Source organism: Jaculus jaculus, chromosome 8 (assembly GCF_020740685.1).
Source record: "Jaculus jaculus isolate mJacJac1 chromosome 8, mJacJac1.mat.Y.cur, whole genome shotgun sequence".
In the NCBI taxonomy this organism is placed as follows: Eukaryota; Metazoa; Chordata; class Mammalia; order Rodentia; family Dipodidae; genus Jaculus; species Jaculus jaculus.
In genome coordinates, this window is record NC_059109.1 from 124,216,304 (window position 1) to 124,234,289 (window position 17,986).

Consider the following 17,986-nt stretch of genomic DNA (forward strand, 5'->3'; position numbering starts at 1 on the left):
AGTCTAAGGACCCAGGTTCAATTCCCCAGTACCCACATGAGCAAATGTGCAAGGTGGCACATGCATCTGGAGTTCATTTGCAGTGGTAGAATCCCTCATACACCCATTCTCTCTCTCCTTCTCTCTCTCTTTCTCAAAATAAATAAATAAATATTTAAAAAATAAAGATTTTGCTGGGCATGGTGGTGCATGCCTTTAATCCCAGCATTCAGGAGACAGAGGTAGGAGGATCACCATGAGGCCACCCCGAGACTCCATAGTGAATTCCAAGTCAGCCTGAGCTAGAGTGAGACCCTACCTCGGAAAAACCAAAAATTATTATTAATAATAATAATAATTAAAAAAAACAAAGATCTTGGGACAGACCCTCCAATGACAACACAGTCACTAGCTATGATTGAAGTGTTCCAATTGCTGGACATTAAGGCCTAGCTAGAAGCTGTCAGCAGCTCACAGCTCTGGTAACGAGGGGAATAAGGATGCTGGCCCTGAGAAATGAATTAGGATATACCCCAGAGTCATCATAGAGATGAAGTCCGAAGTCCCCAGGATGTGGCCTCTGCCCACATTGCCCCCTTCATCTTTGGGTCACTCTCTTATCTCCATGCTCCTGCCTTTGCTGGGACGTAGTGTGATCTGCTCCCTCTGTCAGACCTGTGCATGCAGGATCCCCTCCGCCCACCCCAGCAGGGTCTCCCCACCCACTGAATCCCTATTTGTCCTTCTGATAGCTAAACACTAAGCAGAAGCCATCTCTGACCACTGGGCGAGGCCAGGTTTTCCTATTATCAGTTCATAAACTGTTGTGGTTTGACTATAAAAATGTCTCCCACACACTCACATGTTTGAACACTTGGTCCTCAGCTGGTTGCCCTGCTTGGGAAGGTTGTGGGACCTTTGGGAGGTAGAGCCTTGCTGGAGGAGGTGAGTCACTGAGGGTGAGCCTTGAGGTTTTATAGCCTGACCCCCATTTCCGGTTCACCCACTCTTCATGACTGAATGTAAAAAACAAGCAGGCCCTCTCCTCCTGCTAAGTCTTCCCTGGCATGATGGGACACTTCTCCTTGAAACCAAAAGCAGAGTAAACCCTTACTTCCTTTCAAGGACTTATTCATAGCAACAGTAGAGTAACTAATACACAAACTCTTCTACTTTCCCTTTAAGTTACTTCATGCTTTAAAAAAAATATTTATTTATTTATTTGAGAGAGGTCCGGGGAGAGAGGGAGAGGAGGGGTACACCAGAGCCCCTAGCCACTGCCAATGAACTCTAGACGCATGGGCCACCTTGTGCAGCTGTCTCTACATGGGTACTGGGGAACTGAACCTGGGTCCTTTGGCTTTGCTGGCAAACCATCTAAGCCATCTCTCCAGCCCCAACTTTCACTCTTTTTTTTTAAAAAAATATTATTTGTGTGTGTTGCACATACCATGACATGTATGTGGGGTTCAGAGGACAACTTCAAGGTGTCTGTGTTTTGCCTTCTTCGAGACAGGACCTCTTGCCGTTACAATCTGCCAGACTGTAGATGGAGCCCGTCGGACTGGCTGGCCCACAAGCTTCACATTCTCGTGGCTCTGACTTGCACTGTCATGGGTGTTTTACCACCACAGGTGTATATACCAGTTTGCATCCAGTTTTATGTGGGTGCTGGGGAATTGAACCCAGGCTGGCAGGCTTTGCAAACGTGTACTTTTAACCACCGAGCCATCTCCTCAGCCCCGTTTTTTTGGTTTTTTTTTTTTTGGGGGGGGGGTTGTTTGTTTGTTTGTTTATACTGCAATGACGTTACATGCAGATGACTGTTAGAATACATGCGTCTATGAGCAGGGGCCAAGTCTGCGTTGCACACACGCATGCCCAGCACCCAGGCGCTGTCAAATGAATTGAAGGGCACGTGCACGTGGCCTTGAACAAACTCTCTGAATCGCTCTCCTCCCGGGAAGGTGAGCATAGCAAGTCATCTTGGCAGGACTCCTGTGAGCGTGGCCTATCAGCAGAGACCTCTGGCTCTCGGCAAATGTGGGTTCCCTTCACTCCATGGAAAGTGCATGGTTTGAATCTGAAATGTTCCCCACATGTTTTGGGGTGCTTATTTCCCAGCTAGTGGTTTGATTTGGCAGAGGGTGGGGGGCTTTATAAGAAGTGGGATCTTATTGTATATATGTAAGTACAATGATTGAGATGGGGAGGTAATATGATGGAGAATTGAATTTCAAAGGGGAAAGTGTTGAGGGGAGGGAGGGAATTACCATGGGATATTTTTTTATAATCATGGAAAATGTTAATAAAAATTTTAAAAAAAGAAGTGGGATCTTGGGCTAGAGAGATAGCTTAGTGGTTAAGTCGTCACTTGTCTAAGAAGCCTAAGGACCCAGGTTCAATTCTCTAGTACCAATGTAAGCCAAATGCACAAGATTGCACATGCATCTGGAGTTCATTTGCAGTGGCTAGAGGCCCTGGAAACCCATTCTCTTGTTCTCTCTCTCTCTCTCTCTCTCTCTCAAATAAATAAATATTTTAAAAAGGAGGTGAGGGAGCTGAAGAGATGGCTTAGCAGTTAAGGAGCTTGCCTATGAAGCCTAAGGACCCAGGGTCTATTCCCCAGAATCCATGTAAACCAGGTGCACTTGGTGGCACATGTGTCTGGAGTTCGTTTGCAGTGGCTAGGGGCCCTGGTGCACCCATTCTCTCTCTCTCTCTCAAATAAATGAATAAAATACTTTTTAATTTTTTGGTTTATTTTATTCATTTATTTGAGAATGACAGAGAGAGAGAGAGAGAGAGAAAGAATGGGCACACCAGGGCTTCCAGCCACTGTAAACAAACTCCAGATGTGTGTGCCCCCTTGTGCATCTGGCTAACGTGGGTCCTGGGGAATTGAGCCTCAAACCAGGGTCCTTAGGCTTCACAGGCAAGTACTTAACCACTAAGCCATCTCCCAAGCCCAAAATATATTTTTTTAAGAGTTGGGATCTCATTGGCAGAAGTGGGTCCCTAGGGATAAGACTTTGAAAGTTATACCTGGTTCCCTTGTTCCTGCTGATCTCTGCTTCCTGCTCCACTGAGAAGTGATCAGACTGTACCACATATTCCCACTATGTACTCCACCATGACTTCCCCACCATGATGGGCTGACTGAACCCTCTGAAACCATGAGCCAAAGTGAACCTTCCTCCACTAAGCATCTTCTGGTCAGATATTTTGTCACACTGACAAAGAAAACCACTAATTTAAAAAAAAAAAAACTATAGGGCTGGAGAAATGGCTTAGCAGGTAAGGTGTTTGCCTGCAAAGCCTAAGGATCCAGGTTTGATTCTTCAGGTCCCATGTGAGCTAGGTGCACAATGTGGTACATGCATCTGGAGTTCATTTGCAGTGTCTAGAGGCCCTGGCACACCTATTCTCCCACCCCCCCCCATTTGTCTCTAATAAATAAATAAATTTAAAAAAAGAAAAAATAACTATGGGCCTTATTCATCTCTGTTTGCCTAGCACTGAAGCGTTCCCCATATATGACACTTTCAGAGCTGACACCAGGGCAGTTCTAGATAGAGAGGATTGGTCACCTTAAATTTGGGTGAAAAGGACATTTTATATTAGCACAATATTCAGCGGTAGTGAACCAGTTCTTCAGGAAAAACAAACTTTGATTTGCAACTTTAGCTGATTTCTGCCATGTAAATTACTCCCACCCTGGGTGGTGGAGCTTCCAAGGACTCGGCAGCTGTTTTGGAAACTTCCTGAAAATGCAGCCTTGAGCTCTCATGAGCCAGCAGCAGCTGGCTGCAGGGCCTGCATTCAATATGGACTACGGGGCTCCTCCCTCCCACAAATGTGCCGCACGGTCACGGACAGCCTTACCTCTGAAGGGAGTGAGACTCTCCGTCCTGAGAAGTGCATCTGGAGTGGAATGTAGGGGCCAAAGGGGCCCAAGCAACAAGTGTCACGTTGACCACCACTTTCCCTTCCTGTGTCCAGCACAGACATTGCTCATCAATCATGATGTGATGTTGAACCCTAATAAGACTTCTCAATTCTTGTGGGTATGTAATGTGGGGGGGGGGGTGTGCATGCGCACGCACACGCATGGCGTATGTGCCATCCAGCACCGTGCGCACTTGCCTGTGATGTGGTCCGCACACCTGCAGCGGCCAGAGGGCAATGTCAGATGTTCTACTCCATCACTCTTCTGCCCATTCTTTATTGTTTGTTTGTTTTTTGTTTTTCGAGGTAGGGTCTCCCTCTAGGTCAGGCTGGCCTAGAACCCATAGTGATCCTCCTACCTCTGCCTCCCGAGTGCTGGGATTAAAGGCGTGCGCCACCCCGCCCGGCTGTTCTGCCCATTCTTATTTGATCCCGGCGCTTGCTGGCTTTTTGTTTGTTTGTTTGTTTACCAGCTTCAGTGATTCTCGGGTCTCTGCTCCCCTACAGGACTGGGGTTACAGAGGCATGTAGCCATGCCCAACTGTTTATGTGGATCCTGGGGATCAAATTCCAGCAGTCTCTCAGACCTTCACAAGCCATGTTGCACAGACGTTCTTAACCACTGAGCCATCTCTTCAGCACTCCCCATGCCCCTCCCCCCACCCCCCACCCCCCCCCCCGCACATGCACACATCGCCAGATAGCCAGTGAGTTAATGTGTGAAAGAAAAGCAACCTGCCTTTAAGGGTAAGTGTGGCCCAGCTCCCTTACAATACAAGGGGGATCCTAAGTTTTGAGAGGGAGAGCAAGCTGGCCAGGGCCACACAGCCAGGCAGGAGCTCAGCTGGAATTAGGAATCAGATCTCTTTCTTTGCCTGCTCTTTCTGTCCAGCTTTTTTTACCTTGCAAAGCAGAGTGCCTCAAAGTGGGGCGGGGAAGGCAGCTGGGGAGGACCTAGCCTACATTCTGGGATACTCATGTCAATGTTTGACTCTTGAAATGTGCCTCACATGCCCATGAGCTTGGCAGCACTGTTTTGAGAGGTTGTAAGACCTGGCTGGTTGACAGCTGGGTCACTAAGGGTGGGCCTGGCTTCCATCGTGTCCCCTGCCTCCTGATCCTCCAAGATATGAATAAACCATCCCACAAGCTCCCGTTGCCACCAAGTCAAGTCCAGCCACCATGCCCTTCCCTCTCATGACCAACTTTTCCTCTCAAGCTGTGAGTAAAAATAAATTTCTCCCCACCGAACTTGCTTCTATCAAGTAGTCACACATCAGGAATGTCACAGCAATGAAAAAAAGTAACCAATACACTTCCCAAACTCTTTTTGTACCTCGAAAGCTCCTTGATGTGTCAACAGCTAAGTATCGGTCACATGTTATGGAGGGGTCACTTTTTAAAAGTCATACATGCTCATTGCAAAAAGTCAAAGTAGGGCTGGAGAAATGGCGCTTGGAGAGATAGCTTAGCAGTTAGGGCACTTGCCTGTAAAGCCTAAGGACCCATGTTCAACTCTCCAGATCCCACATAAGCCAGACGCACAAGGTAACACAAGTGTGCAAGGCCACACAGGCGCACAAGATGGCACACGCATCTGGAGTTTGGTTGCAGTGGCTGGAGGCCTAGGTGCACCAATTCTCTCCCACTTGCTTTCTATCTCTCTCTTATTCTCTCTCATTAAAAAAAAAAAATACAAAAAAATCAAAATAGACAAACATATTGAAGAAAGGAACTCTGGAGGCTGGAGAGATGGCTTAGTGGTTAAGGCATTTGCCTGCAAAGCCAAAGGACCCAGGTTCAATCCCCCAGGACCCACATAAGCCAAATGCACAAGGTGGCGCATGCATCTGGAGTTTGTTTGCAACAGCTGCAGGGCCTGGTGCACCCATTCTCTCTCTCTCTCTCTCTCTCTCTTTCCCTTTCTCTTAAATAAATAAATATATAAATAAAAGAAGAACTCTTAACCCAGGGGTGACCATTGTTAACAGTTCAGGTCTTTCCTGACCATTTGCTATGCATGGGTATCATGAATGTCACGAGGTGTCATGAACATAACAAGTAGACCAAAAGGTTAATGGCTCAGCACTCTACCACTGCGCCCATCTTTGAGAATGATCACAAGGTAGGCACTCGATAAATATTCGCCGTGTGGCTTCTTCTTTTCCCCAATGAAACTGCCTTTGGTACCCTTCCCCATGAGCGCAGGCGGTCCACCTCTGTGTATGCCATCACAGGGTCTTAGGCATTCATTTCATTGTCCCTTTGGTGAGCATTTGGACCACATTGTGTTTATAGCATAACAGTACCAAGGCCTTGCTCTGTGGCTCACCAGCAAGGCTGGCACCACAGTTCCTTCCATGGCTTCCAAATGCCACTGTCCATCAAAGCCCTGCAGTGTCCGGTTTCCTGGGATCACCCACAGACAGCAGGTCCCAGGAACAAAGTCAGGTCACAGCTCTGGATAACAAGTCCCTTTAGCCTGCAGGCCTTCACCACCCCCACATCCAGGACTGCTGCCCCGGATGACACCCCACAGCTCAGACAAGAAGCTAAGGATTAACTGGGCACCATCAGCTGGGTGCTGACAGCCCAGGGCCTGAGGCCTGGGTGGAAGCCCCTTGGCCAGGCCAGGGTCAGCTCAGCACTCCAAGGGTTGCCAGTAACCCTGAGAGCCAGAAACCAGACCTGACTGGATATGCAAAGGCAAAGGGGGTCAAAGGGAGGATTCTGGGTTCAAAGGCAAGCCCACCTGCTTATGCACAGGGCATGTAGGTCAGCCACCACCCTCAAGCCCAAAAGGCATCTATCTCACCCTTGCATCCCATATTCAACCTCCGACCCTCACCCATCTCAGCATATGGCATGACCGTTCTTATGAAACTTGGGCAAAACCTGGAACCATCCTTGAGACCTGTTTCTTACTCCTCCCATCCAATCTATCAGGAAAGGCCAGCCTTCCTTCCTTCCTTTCTTCCATCCTTCCTTCCTTCCTCCTTCCCTTCCTTCATGCCACCACTTCTCACCACCTTGGCTGCTGCCAGACAAGGGTCCGAGCTTCCGTACTTGTCACCAGGATTGTTAGCATTGCAATCGAGTTGCTCACAGGTCTCAACACCGCCCTACCCCAGCCCGAAACAGTCTCTCCTCAACCCAGTAGCTAAAGGCATCTACCCCAAGGAACAAAATGAAATCCCGTCACTGTTTGGCCCTTTCATTTTCTTCCGTGCTGAGGATGGAACCCAGGGGCCTTGCACATGCTGGGCAGGGGCACTGCCATGGAGCTGTACCCGCAGCACCCTGCCACATTCATTGTCTCTATTTTTCTCAGTCTAAAGGCCAAATTCTCACAGTGGCCTCCATGACCCTGCACAAAATAGCCCTTCTCCATGCTTTCCAGGCAAGATCATTATATAACCGCCATGCCCTTCTCTGGACATCTCATCAAGGATCACACACTGTTCATTCATCCTCCCGTCAGCAAGGCTGCATCTGATTGCCTGGTGAAGAAGGTACCCATTAAGGATTCCAGCTTATCTAAAACAAGCAAGAAGAACATGGCATGTGCTGAACAGGATCTCCTGCAGGTTGCACAGCCTCAGACTTGGGCATGAGGGTCTCCACGCCACACCGCCTGGCCACCACAGTGGTCAGCAAACACAGGTTTGTGCAACCCCAGACACAAGATGCCCCTGACTGGCGGGCAGAGAGAGCTCAGGAGGGCCTCCTGCCCCTAAGCTGCTCTGGCCCTTCGATACTCAGCAGTTGCCCCTTACATAGGAAGTGGAAGTCATCTGGGAGCAAGGAAGGCCATTTCTCATGCCTTCTAATTCTGTGGCCTCAGTTTGGGAAAGGACAGGAGAGAACAAGGTTAGCCCCTGGGTCTGTGGCAGGAAGCATTTCTGTCTGCCTCACCCAGTGTTCTCAGCAGGAGCCCTCAGAAAATGAGACTGGACATTCCTCACAAGGGTGTGGTGGGCCAGGGCTGACCCAGGGAACAGCTGCTGGGGGCACGGAATTAGCAGGCACCGTAAATGATCTAGCTCCATGAAGCCCCAGGGCCTGCCTTGGACAGGGCACATCTGCCAAGGGTTGGCCAATCGGATGCATGAATCACAGAAGCAAGGCGCGGAGAGGAAGGACTGTGTCCGCTTTCTGGTCTCGCTGAGAGACCCCCTCCGTTCCCCTGGGAGGCCTGCCCAGACAACAACTCAGCCCATTTGTCACACTGATCCCTGGCTGTGAACTGGGACATGAGATTTGGGAGATGAGGTTAAATTGTGCTGATTCTACATTCGAAATCGAATCACTCCTGGTATAGGTGCCATTCACTTTGGCAGGTCACAGGGCAGTGCTGAGAATCCACGTCTCAGCTTATGATCTGTTCCAAAGCGAAATGCTAGGTTTTGGGTTCCGCTGTTGTTCTCAAAGTAAAGACAGCTCGGATTCAAGCCATTCTGAAGTCCCTCACCCTGAGGGCCGTGAAGGAAATTCTGATGTTTTTTTTCATGGCAGGGTCTCCCTGTAGCTCAGGCTGACCTGGAATTCACTATGGAGTCTCAGGGTGGCCTGGAGCTCACAGTGATCCTCCTACCTCTACCTCCCAAGGGCTGGGATTAAAGGCATGTGCCACCACACCCAGCTAAATTCTTTCTTTTTTAATATTTCATTTATCTATTTATTGGACACACACAGACAGAAATGGAGACACAGAGAATATGGGCACACCAGGGCCTCCAGCCACTAAATGAACTCCAGATGCATGTGCCACTTTGTGTATCTGGCTTGAGTGGGTACTGAGAAATCAAACCTGGGTCCTTAGGCTTCACAGACATGCACCTTAACCACTAACCAATCTCTCCAAGAAAGTCTTGAGAAGAATATGTATTATGTCATTGTCCTATGTTCTGGGGCATTGTGCTAAGTGTTTCATTTGTATTATCGCATTTCATTGTCTCAGCCAAATGTTGAGGGAGAATTTCAGATCCCCATTGGGAAAAGGGATTCAAGTAGTAATGTCCACACAGCTAGCAAGTGGCACAGTTGAGATCTGAACATTCACCTAAGTACTCTAAGACCCCAAGGTTTTAAATATCATGTGTCTCTCTCTCTGACTTAAAGCAACTACAATTTATTTATTTATTCATTTATGCATGCATGCATGCATTCATTTGAGGCAGGGTCTCACTCTAGTCCAGGCTGACCTGGAACTCACTCTGTATAGCCCAGGCTGGCCTCAAAGTCATGGCAATCTTCCTACCACAGCCTCCTGGATGCTGGGATTAAAATCACAAGCCAGGGCTGGAGAGATGGCTTAACAGCTAAGGTGCTTGCCTGCAAAGCCAAAAGACCCAGGCTTGATTCCCCAGGACCCATGAAGCTATATGCACAAGGTAGTGCATGAGTCTGAAGTTTGTATGCAGTGGCTAGAGGCCCTGGCATACCCATTCTCTCTCTGTGTCTTTCTGTCTCTCTCTCTCTCAAATAAATAAATAAATTTAAAAATAAAATCATAAGCCAGCATACCCAAATTGCACTTATTTTTAATAGCAATCAAAGTATTTTAAAATAAAAGATAGGACTGGATGGATGGCTTAGTGGATAAGGCACTTGCCTGCAAAGCCAAAGACCTAGGTTCAGTTCCCCAGGACCCATATAAGCCAGATGCACAAGATGGTGCATGCTTCTGGAGTTCATTTGCAGCAGCTGAATGCCCTGACCTGCCCATTCTCTCCCTCTCTCTCTCTCTCTCTCTCTCTCTCATTCTCTCTCTCTAAAATAAATTTTAAAAATCATTTAAAATAAAATTAAACAGGGATGGAGAGATGGCTTAGCAGTTAAGCGCTTGCCTGTGAAGCCTAAGGACCCCGGTTCGAGGCTCGATTCCCCAGGTCCCATGTTAGCCAGATGCACAAGGGGGCACATGCGTCTGGAGTTCGTTTGCAGTGGCTGGAGGCCCTGGCGGGCCCATTCTCTCCCTCTCTCTCTCTCTCTGTCTCTCTCTGCCTCTTTCTCTGTCTCTCTCAAATAAATAAATAAAAATAAATATTTTTTAAAAGAAAAAAATAAAATTAAAATATAGTCCTTGTCAACCTGAAAAACCAAAATCCCACTAGAACTAAGATAAGGATGGAGCATGGTAAGTGGATTCAAAGTCAGCATCCACAAATAATTGTACTTCTAGAACTTAGCAATGAACACTTAGGAAAATAAAAATTTTAAATTCCTTTACAGCATCAAAATTAAAGCTAGGACAGATGACTGGGCTTCTGTGTGAGAAGGAAAATACTTAGTAGCAGAGGCCAGTAAGTTAAAAAGGAGATATAAGGGCTTGAGAGATGGCTTAGTGGTTAAGCACTTGCCTTTGAAGCCTAAGGACCCCTGTTCGAGGCTCGATTCCCCAGTACCCACATAAGCCAGATGCACAAGGGGCACATACGTCTGGAGTTCATTTGCAGTGACTGGAGGCTCTGGTGTGCCCATTTTCTGTCTCTCTCTCTCTCTTTGCCTCTTTCTCTGTCTGTCACTCTCAAATAAATAAGTAAAAATAAACAAATTTTTAAAAAAAGGAGATATAAAGGGAAGAGAAAGGAAGGGAGGAGGGTACTTAATAGGTTGGTATTGTATATATGTAAGTACAATGATTAAGATGGGGAGGTAATATGATGGAGAATGGAATTTCAAAAGGGAAAGTATGGGGGGGAGGGTATTACCATGGGATATTTTTTTATAATCATGGAAAATGTTAATAAAAATTAAATTAAAAAAATAAATAAATAAAAATAAAGCTAGGCATGGTGGTGCATGCCTGTAATCACAGCACTTGGAAGACAGAGGTAGGAGGATCACCATGAGTTTGAGGCCAGCCTGAGACTACATAGTAAATTCCAGGTCAGCCTGGACTAGAGTGAGACCCTACCTCAAAAACAAAACAAAACAAAAAGACTAAAATTTAAAAAGATATACAAGGGGCTGGGGAGATGGTTCAGTGATTAAAGGCACTTGCTTGCAAAGCCTGCCAGACATGGTTCACTTCCACAGTACCCATGTAAAGCTAGGCACACAAAGTGGCACATGTATCTGGAGTTCGTCTACAGTGGTAAGAGGCCCTGAAATGCCATACTCTCTGTCTCCCTCTCTCTCAAACATATAAATATCTTTATTTTTTATATTTATTTATTTATGAGAGACAGACAAAGGCCGTTGGAGAAAGGGAAAGAGAGAGAGAGAGAATGGACACTCCAGGGCCTCTAGCCACTGCAAATGAACTGCAGAAACCAGCACCACTTTGTGTATCTGGCTTCATGTGGTGACTAGGGAATTGAACAGGGTCCTTAGCTTTACAGGCAAGTGTCCTAACTGCTGAGACATCTGTCCAGCCCTCTAAAAATATTTTTTTTAACTTTTTATTTTATTTATTGATTTATTTTTGGTTTTTCAAGGTAGGGTCTCACTCTAGCTCAGGCTGACCTGGAATTCACTATGGAGTCTCAGGCTGGCCTCGAACTCATGGCGAACCTCCTACCTCTGCCTCCTGAGTGCTGGGATTAAAGGCATGTGCTACCATCCTTGGCTTCTAAAAATATTTTTTAAAAGATGTACAAGGCACTGAAAAGTCTAAAGCATTGCTGAGTAAAATTAGGGCAGGCACACATAGTTGAGGATACATACCTCGTCCACAGATTGGAAGACTCACAATTGCTCAGATGTATAATTCTCTCAAGTTGATCTATATGGCTCTAATGCAACTGCAATCAAAACCCCACCGGGAATTTTCTATTAAAGAAATTGGTAAACTGTTCACACATGTACATGTATATTTTATAACATATATGGAAATGATTGATAATACTAGAATCTTGAGTGGGAAGGCAAAGCTGCAAGATTTACTCTAATTTTGAGACTCACTATAAGCTGGGTGGGGAGCACACATCTGTAATCCCAGTACTTGAGAAGCTGAGGCAGAAGGATCAGAAGTTCTAGGATAGCCTGGGCTACATCGAGGTCCAGGATACATCCTGTCCAAAAACCAGATATATAAAAGGAAGAGAAAGGAAGGGAGGAGGGTACTTAATAGGTTGATATTGTATATATGTAAGTACAATGATTGAGATGGGGAGGTAATATGATGGAGAATGGAATGTCAAAGGGGAAAGTGTGGCGGGGGAGGGAATTACCATGGGATATTTTTTTATAATCATGGAAAATGCTAATAAAAAGTTAAAAAAATAAAATACAAAAGAAACCAGATATAGACAAATAGATCAATAGAAAAATATTCCTTTAGGGAGCAAATTAAATAAGGAGGTTAAATTCCTTCAAGTTCATCTCTGCAAAGAATACATGACACAGGCTCAGGAAATGGGATACCAGGTCCTGCTCAGGCCTCTATTCCGACAAATTGGCTGGGCTTGCATGTTCACAGCCCTTTGGACTGAATGAGTTTAAGTCATTAGCTTTGGACTAGAAAAAGTGAACTAAGTTAGGGTTAGGATGAAGAAACTTGGATTCTGGACTCAGTAGTCACAGATAAACATGAAAACCTCATCTTTGGGGCTGGAGAGATGGCTTAGCAGTTAAGGTGCTTGCCTGCAAAGCCTAAGGACTTATGTTTAACTCTCCAGGTCCCACGTAAGCCAGACACAAGGTGATAACACGTGCACAAGGTCGTTGGCGTGCACAAGGTGGCGCTGGCATCCGGAGTTCGATTACAGTGGCTGGAGGCCCTGGCACACCAACTCTCTCTCTCTCTCTCTCTCTCTCTCTCTCTATCTCTATCTATCTTACTCATTCTCCCACATAAAAAAGGCCAGTATGTTGGGCTCACCTCAGAAAAAATATCTCATCTTTTACACTGAGGAGATGGCTCAGGAATGAAAGGTTCTTGCTTTTAAAACCTGAGCTCCATCCTCCCCAGTATGTAGGTAAAGGCAGACTCAAATTAGTGCAGGCGTCTGTGATCCCAGTGCACCTATGGCAACGGGAGGCAGAGCCAGTAGAATCTGAAGTTCACAGACCAGCTAGACTGGCCTTCACCTGTAGTGGCAAGAGATCCTGCCTCAACAATGTGCCAAAAGAACAGACACGGGCTGGAGAGATGGCTGGGTGGTTACAGTGCTTGCCTGTAAAGCCAAAGGACCCAGGATCATTTCTCCAGGACCCATGTAATCCAGATGCACAAGGTGGCGCATGCATCTGGCGTTCATTTGCAGCAACTGTTGGCCCTGATACACCCATTCTTTCTTTTTCTCTTTCTCTCTCCCAAATAAATAAAAAATAAAATCTTTTACAGAAAGAAGAGCAGACACCTTGAGGATTGCCCTCTGACCTTCACATGTACATTGTGATATATACATACATGAAATTAAAAAATCTCATCTTTTCAGGGTAAACTAATAATAATGAAAGCACTCACGCATTTTGTCCTAAGAGCTTTACATAGACCTGAGTGTCACTTAATTCTGTCAACAAGGTAAGAGCAGAGGGAACATAGCTGCCTCTTCATATGGGAAAGGAAGTGCTGGTTAGCAAAGACTTGTTTCCATTTCCCTTTTACGTAGACGAGTACAGGTGTAGATTTGCAATGCGACACATAACTTACAGTGGCGTTGCAATCATAAATGTCTGAAAGCCATAGGGTAGTAACAAGAAGGAATTACGAAGCCTAAATAGGGCTGGAGAGATGGCTTGGCAGTGAAAGTGCTTGCCTGGGAAGCTTAACAACCAAGGCTTCACTTTCCAGAACCCACGTTAAGACAGATGCATATGGTGGTGTGTGCGTCTGGAGTTCATTTGCAGTGGCTAGAGACCCTGCCATGCCCATTCCCCTCCCCACACATCCATCCTCTCTCTCTAATAAATTTTTTTAAATTGAAAAGCAGCCTAGATAATATAATGCATGTCCATTTTTTAAGTGTTTTTCCATTTGTATTATGTATTTGCATATATCTCTGTGTACATGTGTATGATGTATGCATGGGCATGCACGTGCCACAGAGCGTGTGGAAGTGAGCGGACAACCTTGGGATGTTTCTCCTCTCCTTCTACCTTCTTGAAACAGGATCTCTCTTGCCACTGCTGTTTGTGAGCTTCCGACCCCCATCACCGCAGGCATGTAGGGGTTACAGATCCATGGCCCACTCTGCACAGGGCTTCATATGGACACTGGGGAATTGAACTCAGGCTGGCAGGCTTGCAAGTGAACTGCTGTTGACCACAAAGGCCTCTCCCCACCTACGATTCTTAGCAGAGTCTAGTGCATAGTGGAGACTCAGTAAGTGCTCCGAGCAGTAGTTGTGTGGTCGCGGTGGGTATCATGGGCATTTGCTCTCTGCAGGTGCATGGGGCACTTGGCTCAATGCTCTTCTGCCACCATCTTGAAATCCTGAAATGGTTTTGAAGACGGGGTTTGTGATAGCGAATCTTGACCATCAATTTGACTGGATTAGGATCACTTAGAGGGGCTGAAAAGATGGCTTAGTGGTTAAGACACTTGCCTAGGAAGCCTAAGGATCTAGGTTCAACTGCCCAAAACCCACATAAGCCAGATGCACAAGGCAGCACATGCATCTGGAGTTCATTTCCAGTGGCTAGAGGCCCTGGTGCGTCCATTCTCTCTTTCTCTTTCATAATAAGTAAAAAAATATTTTTTAAATCACTTATCACTTAGAGATTGAGGCACACCCAGGAAGTGTGTATGAGGGTGTTTCCAGAGGGCTTACCTGAGGGGTAACAACCCCCTCTGAATGCGGGTGGCCCACATGGAATAAAAGAGGAGGGGAATAGCGACAGCCACAGAGTGACTACATTCCCCCTCCTTGGTTTCCGGGTCTACCATGATGTAAACAGCCTCTGCCACATGCTCCTTCCGCCATGAACAGAGCTCCTCTACCACACTTCCCTGTCATGATGGACTGAGCCAAAATAAGTCATTTCTCCCCTGTTTCTCCCAGGTACTGTGGTCACAGTGAAAAAAAAAAAAAATACACAAAGAAGAAGAAAAAAAAAAAAAGAACCCAGGGTTTCACTTTTTCATTTGCACTGGATCCCATAAATCACATGGCTGATCTTGGCTATGTTTTGTCCTTATGCATCACTTATTAAAATGCGTACTGGGACTCAAAACAACTAAAAAATAAGAAATCAAACAACCCAATTAAAAAATAGGGCCATAGCTGGTGGCACACACCTTTAATCCCAGAACTCGGGAGGCAGAGATGGGAGGATCACCAAGAGTTCAAGGACAGTCTGAGACTACATAGTGAATTCTAGGTCAGCCTGGGCTAGACTGAGACCCTACCTTGAAAAACAAAAAATAATGATAATAATAATAAAAATAAAGGGGGGCTATGAAACTAGAGATTCTCAAAAGAAGAAATACAGATGGCATATAAACATCTAAAGAAATGAGCCAATGGGTGCAATAGTGGCATGTCTGTTATGGGAAAACCTAACCACTCTCTAACTGGACTAGAGGCCCACTCCATGGGAGGGAATACATCCCTGATACTGAAAACCTACAACAGGGATAGTCATAAGCCCTAGGGGTGTAACGTCTGCTGCTGTCTGGCTAAATGTATATACTGTGCTTACCAAATTGCCTGTTAAGCACTTTTCTTAATGTCCATACCCATATATTAATGCTACTCTCACTTTTGGTTAGAGAAGCTTCTCTTTTCAGATGGCAGTGACTTTGGATGACTCAGAAGATACCATGGTGTTGAGAAGAAGTGACAGATGAGTGCTCAGCACCAAAATATCTCTATCACACCTTCCAAGGCTTGGGGTCCATTACAGAAGAGGTGGCGGAAAGAATGTAAGGGCCAAAGGAAGGGTAGGACTCCTTACAACGTGCTCCTCCAGACACAAAATAGCCTGGATATCCATGACCTCACAGCGCTTGACACTACCCACACAAGACCATCATAATAGGAGAAAAAGATAATGACAGCAAAATAAAAGAGAGACTGATTGAGAAGAGGAAGGGATATAATGGAGAATGGAGTGTCAAAGGGGAAGTCAAGGGAGGAGGGAATTACCATGGGTTATTGTCTACAATTATGGAAGTTGTCAATAAAAAATAAATTAAAAATTAAAAAAAATTCATCCTGGGGCTGGAGAGATGGCTTAGTAGTTAAGGCATTTACCTGCAAAGCCAAAGATCCCAGGTATGATTCCCCAGGACCCATGTAAGCCAAATGCACAAAGGGGCACATGCATCTGGAGTTCATTTGCAGAGGCTGGAGGCCCTGGCATGCCTATTCTCTCTCTCTCTCTCTCCACCCCCCATCCCTCCTTCTTTCTTTCTCTCATAAATAAATAAATAAGATATTTTAAACACATATCGCTGACATGGAATACTTCTTACTTGATGTTAGCAAGTTCTGTTTCTACTTCTTACTAACTAGAAGACCTAGCATGAGGCTGCATGAGCTGCCTCAGTTTTCTCCTCTGTAAAATAGAGGCAGTAACAATGCCTTCCCCACACAGCGGTTGTGAAGGTTTAAAGAACGCAACTGTGTTAAGGGCCTAGAACAGCACCTGGCACATGGGAAGCACTTTGATATTATTATGATTAGTTATTATTATTTGCTTGATAAGAAAAAAAAGAGGAATGTTGGCCCTAGCTTTTCCACATACTTTTTTTTTTTTTTTTTTTTTTGGTTCTGCTCTTTGTGGGTGTTTTGTTTTGTTTATTGGGTTTTTGAGCCAAGGTTTCTCATATGCCAAGCTGGCTGCTAACTTGCTATGTGTGCAAGGCTGCTCTTCCTCCCGATCCTCCCGCTTCTACCTCTCACGTGCTACAATACAAGTGGGTGCCACTATACCCAGCTCCCGGGAACATTTTGATAGTTAAATTGATTTGTGCAAGAGATCACTTTTAAAATCCAATGACTCTCTGAGACAGTACCTCCCAGGGCAGCATGGGTCACCCACGCACGCGTGAGCGCGCCTTCCTACTGCTGAGCGCATGGACAGACCTCCAGGCCAAGGCAGGGAGGGGCCCCAGGTTGAGAGTTCCAGAAAGCAAAGATTACTGCCAGGCAGGGGCTTGCTCCTGTATTCCCAGCATTTAGGAGGCTGAGACAGGAGAATTGCTGTGAATTCAAGGCAAGCTTGACCCACACAGTGAAAACCTGTGTCCAAAAATAAATAAATAAATAAATAAATAATAAATAAATAAATAAATAAATAAATAAATAAATAAATAAAAAGCAGGGCATGGTGGCACATGCCTTTAATCCCAGCACTCTAGTACTCCAGCACTTGGGAGGTAAAGGTAGAAAGGAGGATTGCTGTGTGTTCAACGCCAGCCTGAGAAGACATTGTGAATTCCAGATCAAACTGGGCTAGAGCGATACCCTGCCTCAAAAACCCAGAAAGAGAAAAGAATGCCAAACGCGGTGGTGCACGCCTTCAAACCCAGCACTTGGGAAGCAGAGGTAGGAGGACTGCTGTGAGTTTGAGGCCAGCCTGAGATGTCAGGTGCTTGCCTGAGACTACATAGTGAATTCCAGGTCGGCCTCAAAACAAGAAAACGGGCATGGTAGCGCATGCCTTTAATCCCAGCACTTGGGAGACAGAGGTAGGAGGGTTGCTGTGAGTTCAAGGCCAGCCTGGAACTGCATAATGTGAGAGTAGGAAGAGGAAAAGGAGAGGAGAAAACAGAAGGGCAGAGGTAGAGGGGAGGCGGAGAGAAGGAGAGGGGAGGTGGAGGGTAGGGAAAGGAGGGAAGGGGAGAGGAGAGGAGGGGAGGAGAGGAAGGAAGCCGACACAACAGAGAGCAGTGGTCACAGATGGCTCTTCCAGGTGGTCCAGCCTGAGTCTCAGAGTGGGGAGAGACTGCCATGGGGCACATCACTACTTTGGGGCTGGGGTGTGCGCAAGCTTTAAGTCAGCAGCTATTTTTAGCTTTGCTTTATATGGCCAGGGGAGGAATGAGGGCTATAGCAAGGGGAGGGTACCAGGAGGCTTCCAATGGGGCTTGGGAGGCTGGAGCCCAAGTGTCTTCCCCACCCCCAACCCCCTTCCCATGCCAGAGTTGAAGAACTTAGCTTCC

The 17,986-nt window shown here is 46.2% G+C and overlaps 1 protein-coding gene across 1 annotated transcript in view; it reads right to left on the bottom strand.

Moving 5' to 3' along the window:
• Jph2 (junctophilin 2) overlaps positions 1-17,986 on the bottom strand; it is an 85,415-nt gene that overhangs the window by 62,334 nt on the left and 5,095 nt on the right. The gene's annotated exons all lie outside the window — the stretch shown is intronic.